We start from the raw sequence: 13,582 nt of genomic DNA, 5'->3' as shown, positions 1-13,582 counted from the left end.
GAGTTATAGCTTTAAGACCTGTTGTCATGTGATTGTAACCCAGTGAGGTATCACTGACCATATGACCTAAGGGACCCCTCCGAGTCTACCCCATATAAGCCCTGGGTGGCGCTAGTTCGCTCTCTTGGAGCTCTGCTCTTATGTTCTTGTAGCTGATTTGCAGTGAGGTCAAGTCCTAGGTGTGTGTCTGGAGTCCAGAGGAGGCCTAAAGTCAGTCCAGCAGCCATGGGTTCTCAAGTCCACTACCCCACAGGTCAAGTAAAAGCCTGGTAAACTACAGAAGGGGTGAAGTCAGTCATAGTCTGTCATAGTCAAGTCAGTCCAAGTCATCCGGTCTCAAGTCAGTGTTGCCTGCATCCAAATTATCCAAGTCCCAGCAAGCCCTAAGGTCTCTGAAGTCCCTGGTCACCTCTTTGGGCCTAGCCAATCTGTATAGACTGTTACATCTGTCTGACTCAGTAAAGCTTCCGTTGTTCCGTAACTTGGCGTCGGAGTCATTATTGCCCCCGTGCCTATCCCAGGATCCAGCGGTATTCCTTCAGGTGGTGTAGAGGATAAACCACGCCCTGGCGTCACGAACACAAGGAGTTAATTCAATCTTCCCTCATCACACCCTCACCACCCTATTTATAAAGGTGCCACCACTTGTGATGTGCGTCTTGTAATATTGACCCCCTCCCCCTCTCCACTCAGGTTTTTTATTTTTATAGACAAACGGACGTGGGCTTGGGATGGTTTTCGTAGGATGAAGCCCAATTAAAAGGCCTAGATGACAAAACACATCCCTGTAGAAGAAAAACTCACATTGTTAAAAAAAATATATATTGTGTAGGAGTCGCACAACTAAAAATATTTGGCGGTCGGAAAAGGAATCAGCACAAAATTAAAAAGTTATTTTTTTATTTCATTTATTATCAATATTTAAAGAGATTGTCAAGCTATGTCCTATTCGGTAGTATGGACATAATAGAGGGGAGTGGTCCCAGAATGGGGACTGGCGCTAGATCTGGTGGTCTTGGGTTGCTGATGGGCCATAGCAGCTGATCACCTGGACCCATGTCGTATATCTGATTGCTGGACCTACTTCATATTAAATGAGACAACCCATTCACAGCCCAGAAATATAAAGTGTTAAGGATTAAAGGGGCCTCTATTTAACAGAATGGACATTTCTGTACTGGGTTGTGGGTCACGGTGGGTAGTTGATATTTCTCCTTCCTCTAGGAATGGACAATGAGGAACCATAGCAACCCCCTTATAGTGATCTTTTTTAGGGACATAGTTATTTTTTGTTTTGACATGTATTTGGTACTATATGACGGTGTTATGTAACATAATATCGTGGCAGTATTACTCTCCCAATCCAACCATTGTTACTTAGGGGCACCCACAGACCTTGATCCAGCCCTGACTATATAGATAGATAGATAGATATGAGATAGATATGAGATAGATAGATAGATAGATAGGTATGAGATAGATAGATAGATAGGTATGAGATAGATAGGTATGAGATAGATAGATAGGTATGAGATAGATATGAGATAGATAGATATAAGATAGATAAATAGGTATGAGATAGATATGAGATAGATAGATATGAGATAGATAGATTGATAGATATGAGATAGATATGATATAGATATGAGATAGATAGATAGATAGATATGAGATAGATAGATAGATAGATAGGTATGAGATAGATAGATATGAGATAGATAGATAGGTATGAGATAGATATGAGATAGATAGATATAAGATAGATAAATAGGTATGAGATAGATATGATATAGATATGAGATAGATAGATAGGTATGAGATAGATAGATAGATATGAGATAGATATGATATAGATATGAGATAGATAGATAGGTATGAGATAGATAGATAGATAGGTATGAGATAGATAGGTATGAGATAGATAGATAGGAGATAGATAGATATGAGATAGATATGAGATAGATAGATATGAGATAGATAGATAGATATGAGATAGATATGATATAGATATGAGATACATAGATAGATAGATAGATATGAGATAGATAGATAGATAGGTATGAGATAGATAGATATGAGATAGATATGAGATAGATAGATAGATAGATATGAGATAGATAGATAGGTATGAGATAAATATGAGATAGATAGATATGAGGTAGATAGATATGAGATAGATAGATAGATAGATAGATAGATATGAGATAGATAGATAGATAGATATGAGATAGATAGATATGAGATAGATAGATATGAGATAGATAGATAGGTATGAGATAGATAGATATGAGATAGAAAGGTATGAGATAGATAGGTATGAGATAGATAGATAGATAGATATGAGATAGATAGATATGAGATAGATAGATAGATATGAGATAGATAGATAGATAGGTATGAGATAGATAGATATGAGGTAGACAACAAAAATAGAGACACACAGCCGCACATCCACCATTTGTATTTTGATCTATTTGCTTCTCAGCATAATTTCAAAAACAGGTTGTTATTATACATTTTGATCAAAAGTGCAAGCCCACTCGCCACGTCAAGGCCACCTAGTCAGAGTGGGTCCCTAACCTGACACTGGCGTAGCGCCGGGCAGGGACCACTGCCTCCGAGACACCAAGCCCACCAGGGGAATGACCCAGTTGCCAGGCAGCCCCACTGCTGCCCGACCAAGCCCCTGGCTCTGGGCCACTCCGCCCCACCGACAAAGCATCACAGTAACAATGCCCGCCAAAGAGAACCACACAAGTGTGAAACCTACCATGTGCTCCTTTTGGATCAAAATGTATACTAACAACCTGTTAGTGTTTGAATTAATGCCGAGAAACAAGTAGATCAAATTACAAATTGTGGATGAGCGGCTGTGTTTCTTTTTCTCTATTTTTGTTTTACAATTGTATTCTGTCCCCTCTTTCATAGCCAGGACTCTGCTCCACCCATTCGGCCCAGGTGTTTTTCATTAGCAGGAGACTGCATAAGGGTTTGCTCCTAGCATTCTCTCAGCCCTCTGGCAGAGAGCACTTGGTAGGTATTCACATTGGTGTGGTTGCACTGCGGCAATCATTGTTGCTGTGATGCGTTGTCTATGGGGGGGTGTGGCCCGGAGCCAGGGGTTTGGTCGGGCAGCAGTGGGGCTGCCTGGTCACTGGGTCGCTCACCCTGTGGGCATGGTTTTGTGGTGGTGGTGGCCGCCGCCTGGCGCTATGATAATGTTGGGTTAGGGACCCACTCTAAATAGGTGGCTTTGACATGGCGAGTGGGCTTGTATTTTTTGATCAAAATGTATACTAACAACCTGTTAGTGTTTGAATTTATGCTGAGAAGCAATTAGATCAAAATTCAAATGGTGGATGAGCGGCTGTGTTTCTTTTTCTCTATTTTGTTTTACAATTGTAGATATGAGAGATAGATAGATAGATAGATAGATAGATAGATAGATAGATAGTTGGAAGAATATTAGCACAACTCATTTATGAACTATGATTTATGGTTGACAAAAATAGCAAAGAAATTTACCTTTCTAATTTTTCAAAAATATACAGTATGCAATTCATCTTACCTGGGCTCGACTATTTAGTCAGATGAGTTCTTTGATGTCAGTAGTGCTAGTAACTTTTGAAAACTAATATAATAACAGTCATTATAAGAATATTCAGGTAATTATTATGATTGATTAACCCAAACGAGTATATAAATGCACCATGATATATGAGTATATATAAAGAATATCAATGACAGATATGAATATATAGAGTAGGTAGAATGTCAGATATGAATATATAGAAATGTCAATGACACCTTAATATGTTTAGTTAGCAGATACATTTTATTATACCATCATCAAATTTAGTCACAGAAGTTGGTTAGTTCAGAAATCATATATCGGTATTCTTGTGAAAAGAGGACCTCACATCAAATGACATCAAAGGGCAAGCATCATTTATAGATACATAAAATGAAAGTGATATGTAAACACTCCGCCCAGTTATAACTAACAACAAAACTATCTCTGGTAAATAATAAGATACAGTATTAAATGTATAATCTGTAGGCTTATTTACTCTACAGAATCTCCGCCCGGAGATATTTCATTTGGAGATTCTGTATGGAGAGGGTGCCCACTAAACATGCTGGCACTAGGACTGCTCTGAAATGTGCCATCTCTGTAGTGTGAACAGGAAGATTATGATGAGCAACACTATAGCCTCCTTCAGCAGTTCTTCCAGGAATAACCCTTTTAAAGTTCTCTTCACTTCTGTGGTGGTGATTGAGCGGATGATTGTCAGGCAGGTTAGAAATAGGTCTCTTATTTTCTCCCCCACCCATTGTACCCGAGCAATCAACGCCATGGCTAACGCGTTCCCACAGGCGGACACCGGAGCCGGTGATTGCCCGTATGCGTCACCCTATTCTTTTTTTTCTTCGTTGCAATCAGCCATGTGGCATACACTTGAGGAATGTCCCAAGACTTTGTGTCTCGTGTATCTATTTTTACTTGTTCATTTTTCCACCGTGTTCTTTACCTTAAACAGCACAATAGGGACGGAAAATAGAGCTCGTGTGTTCCGGCCAACACGACGGCTTCGTGCGCTGCTGTATAAAGAGATGCCACCTCTGGTGTAATTAGCACCGGAAGAAGTAAATTAGCTATATTTAATACAAAGTAGGGTATATATATATATATATATATATATATATATATATATATACACTGGATGGCTTTTAATGAGCCAAAGTGGTCTCCAAACTATGGACCTCCAGCTATTGCAAAACCTTCGGCTGCCTGGGCATGCTGGGAGTTGTAGTTTTGCATCATTGTCATATCTTGACAAGGCAAAAAAAGGATATTATTTCCGCAGCTACTTTATGAGCTCACTCCATAGTGTTAGTACACGATGTGTCTAATGTTGTGTTGGATGCCTGGAAAAAAATCGACATCTTTTTTGGCTACGGCCGTCATATTTGGAGGCTCGAATGAATGAAATCTGTGACATCTGTGCTCCGAACTTGTTTAAAGGTCATTCATATTTTCTGCAAGATATTAAAATGAATCAGTTCTACTTTTGTTCCAGATTTGTGTTAGAGCTCATCATTAACCTCCCAGCCATGTTCTGAAAAGACGAGAATAGATCACTGCTACTTATACCGACATATAGAATATAGAGGTGATAGATAGATGGATAGATAGATAGATATGAGATGGATAGATGGATAGATATGAGATGGATAGATGGATAGATATGAGAAAGATAGATAGATATGAGATAGATAGATATGAGATAGATAGATAGATAGATATTCCCTGTACTGTGACATCACTGTGTGTATTATTCCTGTACTGTGACATCACTGTATATTATCTCTGTACTGTGACATCACTGTGTATATTATCCCTGCACTGTGACATCACTGTGTTTATTAACCTTGTACTGTGACATCACTGTGTATATTATCCCTGTACTGTGACATCACTGTGTGTATTATCCCTGTACTGTGACATCACTGTGTGTATTATCCCTGCACTGTGACATCACTGTGTTTATTAACCTTGTACTGTGACATCACTGTGTATATTATCCCTGTACTGTGACATCACTGTATATTATCCCTGTACTGTGACACCACTGTGTATATTATCCCTGTACTGTGACATCACTGTGTATATTATCCCTGTACTGTGACATCACTGTGTATTATCCCTGTACTGTGACATCACTAAGTATATTATCCCTGTACTGTGATATCACTGTGTATATTATCCCTGTACTGTGACATCACTGTATATTATCTCTGTACTGTGACATCACTGTGTATATTATCCCTGTACTGTGACATCACTGTGTGTATTATCCCTGTACTGTGACATCACTGTGTATTATCCCTGTATTGTGACATCACTGTGTATATTATCCCTGTACTGTGACATCACTGTGTGTTTTATCCCTGTACTGTGACATCACTGTGTATATTATCCCTGTACTGTGACATCAATGTATATTATCCCTGTATTGTGACATCACTGTATATTATCTCTGTACTGTGACATCACTGTGTATATTATCCCTGTACTGTGACATCACTGTGTATTATCCCTGTACTGTGACATCACTGTGTATTATCCCTGTACTGTGACATCACTGTGTATATTATCCCTGTACTGTGACATCACTGTGTATTATCCCTGTACTGTGACATCACTGTGTATATTATCCCTGTACTGTGACATCACTGTGTTTATTAACCCTGTACTGTGACATCACTGTGTATATTATCCCTGTACTGTGACATCACTGTGTATATTATCCCTGTACTGTGACATCACTGTGTTTATTAACCCTGTACTGTGATATCACTGTGTATATTATCCCTGTACTGTGACATCACTGTGTGTATTATCCCTGTACTGTGACATCACTGTGTGTATTATCCCTGTACTGTGACATCACTGTGTATATTATCCCTGTACTGTGACATCACTGTGTATTATCCCTGTACTGTGACATCACTGTGTATATTATCCCTGTACTGTGACATCACTGTGTATATTATCCCTGTACTGTGACATCACTGTGTATATTATCCCTGTACTGTGACATCACTGTCTGTATTATCCCTGTACTGTGACATCACTGTGTATATTATCCCTGTACTGTGACATCACTGTGTATATTATCCCTGTACTGTGACATCACTGTGTATATTATCCCTGTACTGTGACATCACTGTGTATTATTCCTGTACTGTGACATCACTGTGTGTATTATCCCTGTACTTTGACATCACTGTATATTATGTCTGTACTGTGACATCACTGTGTATATTATCCCTGTACTGTGACATCACTGTATATTATGTCTGTACTGTGACATCACTGTGTTTATTAACCCTGTACTGTGACATCACTGTGTATTATCCCTGTACTGTGACATCACTGTGTATATTATCCCTGTACTGTGACATCACTATGTATATTATCCCTGTACTGTGACATCACTGTGTATTATCCCTGTACTGTGACATCACTGTGTATTATCCCTGTGCTGTGACATCACTGTGTATATTATCCCTGTGCTGTGACATCACTGTGTATATTATCTCTGTACTGTGACATCACTGTGTGTATTATCTCTGTACTGTGACATCACTGTGTGTATTATCTCTGTACTGTGACATCACTGTGTGTATTATCCCTGTACTGTGACATCACTGTGTGTATTATCCCTGTACTGTGACATCACTGTGTGTATTATCCCTGTACTGTGACATCACTGTGTGTATTATCCCTGTACTGTGACATCACTGTGTGTATTATCCCTGTACTGTGACATCACTGTGTGTATTATCCCTGTACTGTGACATCACTGTGTGTATTATCCCTGTACTGTGACATCACTGTGAGTATTATCCCTGTACTGTGACATCACTGTATATTATCTCTGTACTGTGACATCACTGTGTATATTATCCCTGTACTGTGACATCACTGTGTGTATTATCCCTGTACTGTGACATCACTGTGTGTATTATCCCTGTACTGTGACATCACTGTGTATTATCCCTGTACTGTGACATCACTGTGTATATTATCCCTGTACTGTGACATCACTGTGTGTATTATCCCTGTACTGTGACATCACTGTGTGTATTATCCCTGTACTGTGACATCACTGTGTGTATTATCCCTGTACTGTGACATCACTGTGTGTATTATCCCTGTACTGTGACATCACTGTGTGTATTATCCCTGTACTGTGACATCACTGTGTGTATTATCCCTGTACTGTGACATCACTGTGTGTATTACCCCTGTACTGTGACATCACTGTGTGTATTATCCCTGTACTGTGACATCACTGTGTGTATTATCCCTGTACTGTGACATCACTGTGTATATTATCCCTGTACTGTGACATCACTGTGTATTATATCTGTTCCAATATCAGGCACTCCTATTCTTGTGTTTGACATCACACCTGTAGTTATGTTCCAAGACATAGTAGAGCGGTTCAATTACATAAAAAGGTGATGTTCTGGGGTTCACGTACGTATGGCCACACTGTGTATATGTCGTATTCCTGTAAGTCCATTCAGAACCACACGGCCCTTTTTCTTTCTGCACGTCTGTTGTCAAAGATGGTTCCCTAGAAATCTATTTCCTTGGAAGTGTCTCCGGTTTTCTTTCCAGAGCAGCTGCACGGTACATGACAGATGACACTCCTACTATCTGTTCTTATTCTCTTGTAATTTCTGTGATTGTTAAAAGAATCTGTCATGGCGGGACACCTCATTTATACATTAACAATCCGGCGTTCCTTGAAGATGAAGACCCTTGGACATACGAGTGTATCAGTGTTTGTGAACCTCCAGCTGTTGGAAAACTACAACTTCCAGCATGCCCGGACAGCCGAAGGCTGTCCGGGCATGCTGGGAGTTGTAGTTTTGCAACAGCTGAAGGCACCCTGGTTGGAAAACACTGCTCCACACCCCAAAAGGGATTATGTGGTTTAGAAAACCTCTATTATGATGATTAATTGTAATCTAAAAGAATATAAAAATAATAATAATATATATATAATATATAAAAATAGTAAAATAACAATAAAGTAATTAATATATAATAAAACAACTACTAATATATAATATTATTATATATAACAATAAAGGGGATCGCAACGACAACAACAATAATAAATAATATATAATATTATTATATATAACAATACAACAATAAGGGGGTCCTATATAATAAAAATAATAATAATAATAATAATATTTTATATATATATATATATATATATATATAATATATAAAAATAGTAATATAATAAAGGGGATCCTATATTATAAATAAGTACAACAACAACAACTATTATATATTATTATATTTAACACTAAAGGGGGACCAAACAACAATAGTAAATAATATATAATATTATTATATATAACAATAAAGGGGTATATAATAAAAATAATAATATTATATATATAATATATAAAAATAGTAATATAACAATAAAGGGGATCCTATATTATAAATAAGTAATTCATATGTAATAATACAACAACTAATATATCATATTATTATATATAACAATAAGGGGGTCTTATATAATAAAAAATAATAATAATAATATTATATATATATATATATATATATATATATATTATATAAAAATAGTAATATAATAAAGGGGACCCTATATTATAAAGAAGTACAACAACTAATATATATTATTATATATAACAATAAAGGGGGTCCCAACAACAACAATAATAATAATAATAAATATTATGTTATATTATTATATATAACAATATAACAATAAGGGGGTCCTATATAATAAAAATAATAATAATATTATATATATATATAAATATAATATTATTATTATATAAAAATAGTAATATAACAATAAAGGGGATCCTATGTTATAAATAAGTAATTAATATATAATAATACAACAACTAATATATAATATTAATATATATATATAACAATATAACAATAAAGGGGGACCTAACAACAAAAACAATAATAAATAATATATAATATTATTATATAAATATAACAATAAAGGGGGTCCTAAATAATAATCATTAATATATAATATAATAAAAGGGGGGAACTTTTTCCATTAGCCGGGGCATCCAGCAGTTACAGAGAGTCTCTCTTGCTCTAGAGGACCCAGCACGTCTCTCTTGCTCTGGAGGACCCAGCACGTCCACGTCCCCATTCATTTCAATTAAAATTGTGTAATGCCTCATTTGTCCTGTGGGGATGCTGTTGCTTCTTTTCCTTAAATCACAACAGCCGATCGGAATGGCATAGAGATCAGGTTGTTTTTTTTTTTTTTTGTTTTTTTTGTTTTTGGGGGGGGGGGGGGGGTTGCTTTCTAAAGTAGTCAACCCTAATGTCACAATGTTAGAAGAGCTTCTTCTTGGAGGGATGATAAAGGGGTACTGCTTTGAAATTATTATTATTATTATATACTTTTTTTTTTCCAATACAGAAAGTTAAACAGATTTGTAAATTACTTCTATATGAAAGTCTTAACCCTTCCAGTACTTATCAGCTGCTGTATACTCCAGAGGAAGTTGTGTAGTTCTTTCCAGTCTGACCACAGTGCTCTCTGCTGCCACCTCTGTCCGTGTCATGAACTGTCCTGAGCAGGAGAGATTCGCTATGGGGATTTGCTTCTACTCCACTTTTGATCCGTCTATGTTTTATTTATTTATTTATGTTTTTTGAGTGGAACTCGTGTTTTTTTTCCGTCCTGTGATTTTTCGTAAAAAACTAAATAAATCGTATGCGATTTGTTTATCATTACTGAATCGCATTGAATTGTATCATTCTCTCATTTTCATCTGATTTATTTGTTTATTCATTTATTATAATTTAATGCGAAGTAGGAATAATGTAGAACAGTGTTCCCCAACCAAAGTGCCTCCACCTGTTGCAAAACTACAACTCCCAGCATGCCCGGACAGCCTTCGGCTGTCCGGGCATGCTGGAAATTGTAGTTTTGCAACAGCTGGTTGGGAAACAAAGATAAAAACGTATACGAATTTTATTTAAATAAATCGGTCATGTGACAGATCTGATTTTTTTATAGGCCTCCGATTCTTCCATCCGATCGTAAGCCATCCATTTTAACTATACGTTCAACAGATGTGAAAATTATGATGTGAATTGCGCCTTAAGCGGCGTCATGGTGGCGAATAGCCGTTAACCTACCCCCCTTTTTCCTCCTAAAATAACATGCACATTCAGATAAGCCGATCGGCCAAGTTATAATTCAGCCAAGGGCTATGTAATGTCTATGTCCAGCTTTAAAGGAACACACACAAAAGGGGGGGGGGGGGGGTACCAGACAAGTGAGCTCAGACGGGCAAACACAAAGGCGCAAATGAAGCGTACAATAGGCTCATGTACAATGTCAGACAGGAGCGCCGCTGTGCAGTACATAATACGGCCATCTATGCTTTATGTTGTTATCGCGGACGCTCGTATGTAAAACATAGGTTTGTATATGGGGATGGGGGTGATGATCCTGAGAGGCGCCGGCTCTTTATTTGCCATGCATGGTCCCTTTAAAGGTGCTGAATGAGTTAAGGGAAGCCAAAAAAACACCTGCTGTTAAAGAGACAGCGCACTCTCATCGCCCCCCCTCCCAGCTGACCTAGAAACCAACATCCAGCCTCTAGGACCCAGCTGCTGCCGGTCACGTGATACAGAAAAGAAACGGCTATTGGGGTGCCAATGGAATAAAATAATGGGGGGGGGGGGGCCGAATAATAATGTACGTGAAGAATAGGAAGAGCGTGCCCCAACAATGGAGATAGGGATAGAGGGGGTGGGGGTAATAGAAAGCAGCTAGGAGGGTATACAGGTGAGCTGGGGACAGGTATACAGAATGGGGGCAATACAGAATGTGGGTTAATAGGAGGAATTGGGAGGGGACTTAGGGGGTTAATTAGAGTGTCAGCGAGAGGGACACAAGGTTATCACAGGACAGAGAGAGATGTGGACATAGAGGAGAAGGGTAGACAGCAGAGGAAGGGGGGAGATCGGAAGAGAAAGACTGGATACAGCACAGGGGGAGGGGGGAGGCAGAGAGGATAAACAGGGAGGAGAGAGACTGTCACAGAGAAGAGACAGAGAAAGAAGGATAAGGGAAGAACAAGGGAAACCGAGACACAGGCTGGAGAACGACAAAAGAGAGACGGCGGAGGGGAGCGGACAGAGCATATACAGGAGGAGGACGGGGATACAGGGTGAGGAAGACCAGGATATAGGGGACGGTCACTGAGAAGGACGGGCACCTAGGAGGTAAATAGTTGGAGATCACATACCGACACTGGAGTGTATACAAATACTGGGATATAGGATACGGGAAAGGACCGGGATATAGGATACGGACAAAGGAGACGGGATAGGACGGGGATATAGGATACGGGAAAGGACGGGGATATAGGATACGGACAAAGGAGACGGGATAGGACGGGGATATAGGATACGGACAAAGGAGACGGGATAGGACGGGGACACAAGTGAAAGAGCTGAGGGCAGGGATATAGGATATGGACCAGTGGCCAATATAGATATAGGATATAGTGAAGAATAGCGACTTGTCAGACTCCAGGCACTGTCTTGGGAGAATTCAGACAGGCAGAGGAATAGATGGTGGTGAATACAGATCGTGCAGGTAGACGGCGGGCTGCCTTGCTGTATCACTGGCTCTGTGTACAGGGGGGGACGGTTAGGACAGGCCCAGCCTATGGAAGGGACAGGAGGGCAGATCTGGGATGCACTGGTCTGATGTGTGAGCGGACCATTCACACCAGTACAGAAGACTCTCCGGGACACGACGGGATGAGAGAAGACGGGGGAGGGCTCTCACTTACAATCTGAATACTACTCCTTACAGGTAAGAAAGCCCTCTACCTATACATTACCTTACATTCCAAACCGGGGTGCCCGCTTATCACCCCAACACTAGTGTATATATATATATATATATATATATATGTCAAGATAGTGAACACCCTATTATAGGACACCTCCATAATTCAATCTTCCCAAAAAAAACATTGTACTCATCTCTGACCCGACACTACGTGCCCAATTTTTAGCCAAGTTAACCCTTTGCATGCCTCAAGCCACAACTTGGCCCATTAGGTAAATTATTTATTATATATATATATATATATATATATATATTTATTTATTTATTTATTTTGCAAAGCCTAAAGGAATATCGCCACCTTCACACTTTTCTGCCCAGCAACTGCAGACCATCACTTTTTCCTGTAAGCCACGCTGGCTTGTCGGAGGCCTGCAGAGCGTTACTCCCGCAATAAAGTCCCCCCCCCCCCAACATTACATTAAAAGGGTATTGCAGTCTCCGTCTGCCCGTTCTAAATTTCGTCTAGGGCCAGTGAAGAAATGGTTAATTTGACCCCCCCCCCCCCTTCCTTTATTGTTCTTTAAAACACGCCTTACTGGGGGTGTATTGTCGCTCGCATTGAATGACATGGTGACAGAGAGCCTTATTGTTGTATCCTGGAAAATCTGAATTTCCATGTGTGTGTATATATATATATACATATGTGGCGGCACACATGTGACGAGGCCGGTCTGCGGTGTCGCTCCTACCGCGTGTATGTGTCTGACACACACAGGGCCTGTTTGTATGGCTGCGAATGACACCTACAGGGCTGCAGCATTGTGCATTGTTATCTACGAGAGGCATATGTTGCTGTGTAAATCAATGGCTAGGCCTCATATAGCAGTGTCTGTAGCTGTCGGTTTAAATGCCTTTACAACTATGGGCATACAACTATTGTTTTTTGAGAGGACTACGTAAAATTGCGCAAAAGAACAAAAAAAAATGAAGTGGTCTTCACAAAAAAATACCTTATTTAAGAGGTCTGGGAGATAAGTGAATTCCTGTCAGTGAATGGAACTCATGGCAATGTTTAACTCAGTAATTCCCAAGCAGGACGCCTCCAGCTGTTGCAAAACTACAACTCCCAGCGCGCCCGGACAGCCAACGGCTGTCCGGGCGCGCTG

At 39.4% G+C, this 13,582-nt stretch overlaps 1 protein-coding gene across 3 annotated transcripts in view; it reads left to right on the top strand.

Annotated features, from left to right (window-relative positions):
* The window catches only part of SBK1 (SH3 domain binding kinase 1), a 98,208-nt gene that overhangs the window by 56,604 nt on the left and 28,022 nt on the right, over positions 1-13,582 (top strand). The window contains exon 1 of one of the 3 annotated variants that reach the window (XM_056536349.1): positions 11,609-12,437. The exons of the other annotated variants lie outside the window; for them this stretch is intronic. The gene's annotated coding sequence lies outside the window, so the exon portion shown is untranslated. Of the gene's footprint in view, positions 1-11,608; positions 12,438-13,582 lie in introns of those variants that run through there. 3 annotated transcript variants of the gene reach the window in all.

The sequence above is a fragment of the Hyla sarda genome, chromosome 8, assembly GCF_029499605.1.
Source record: "Hyla sarda isolate aHylSar1 chromosome 8, aHylSar1.hap1, whole genome shotgun sequence".
NCBI lineage: Eukaryota > Metazoa > Chordata > Amphibia > Anura > Hylidae > Hyla > Hyla sarda.
Note: the sequence above shows the minus strand (reverse complement) of the source record. Positions and strands in the feature narration are given on the sequence as shown.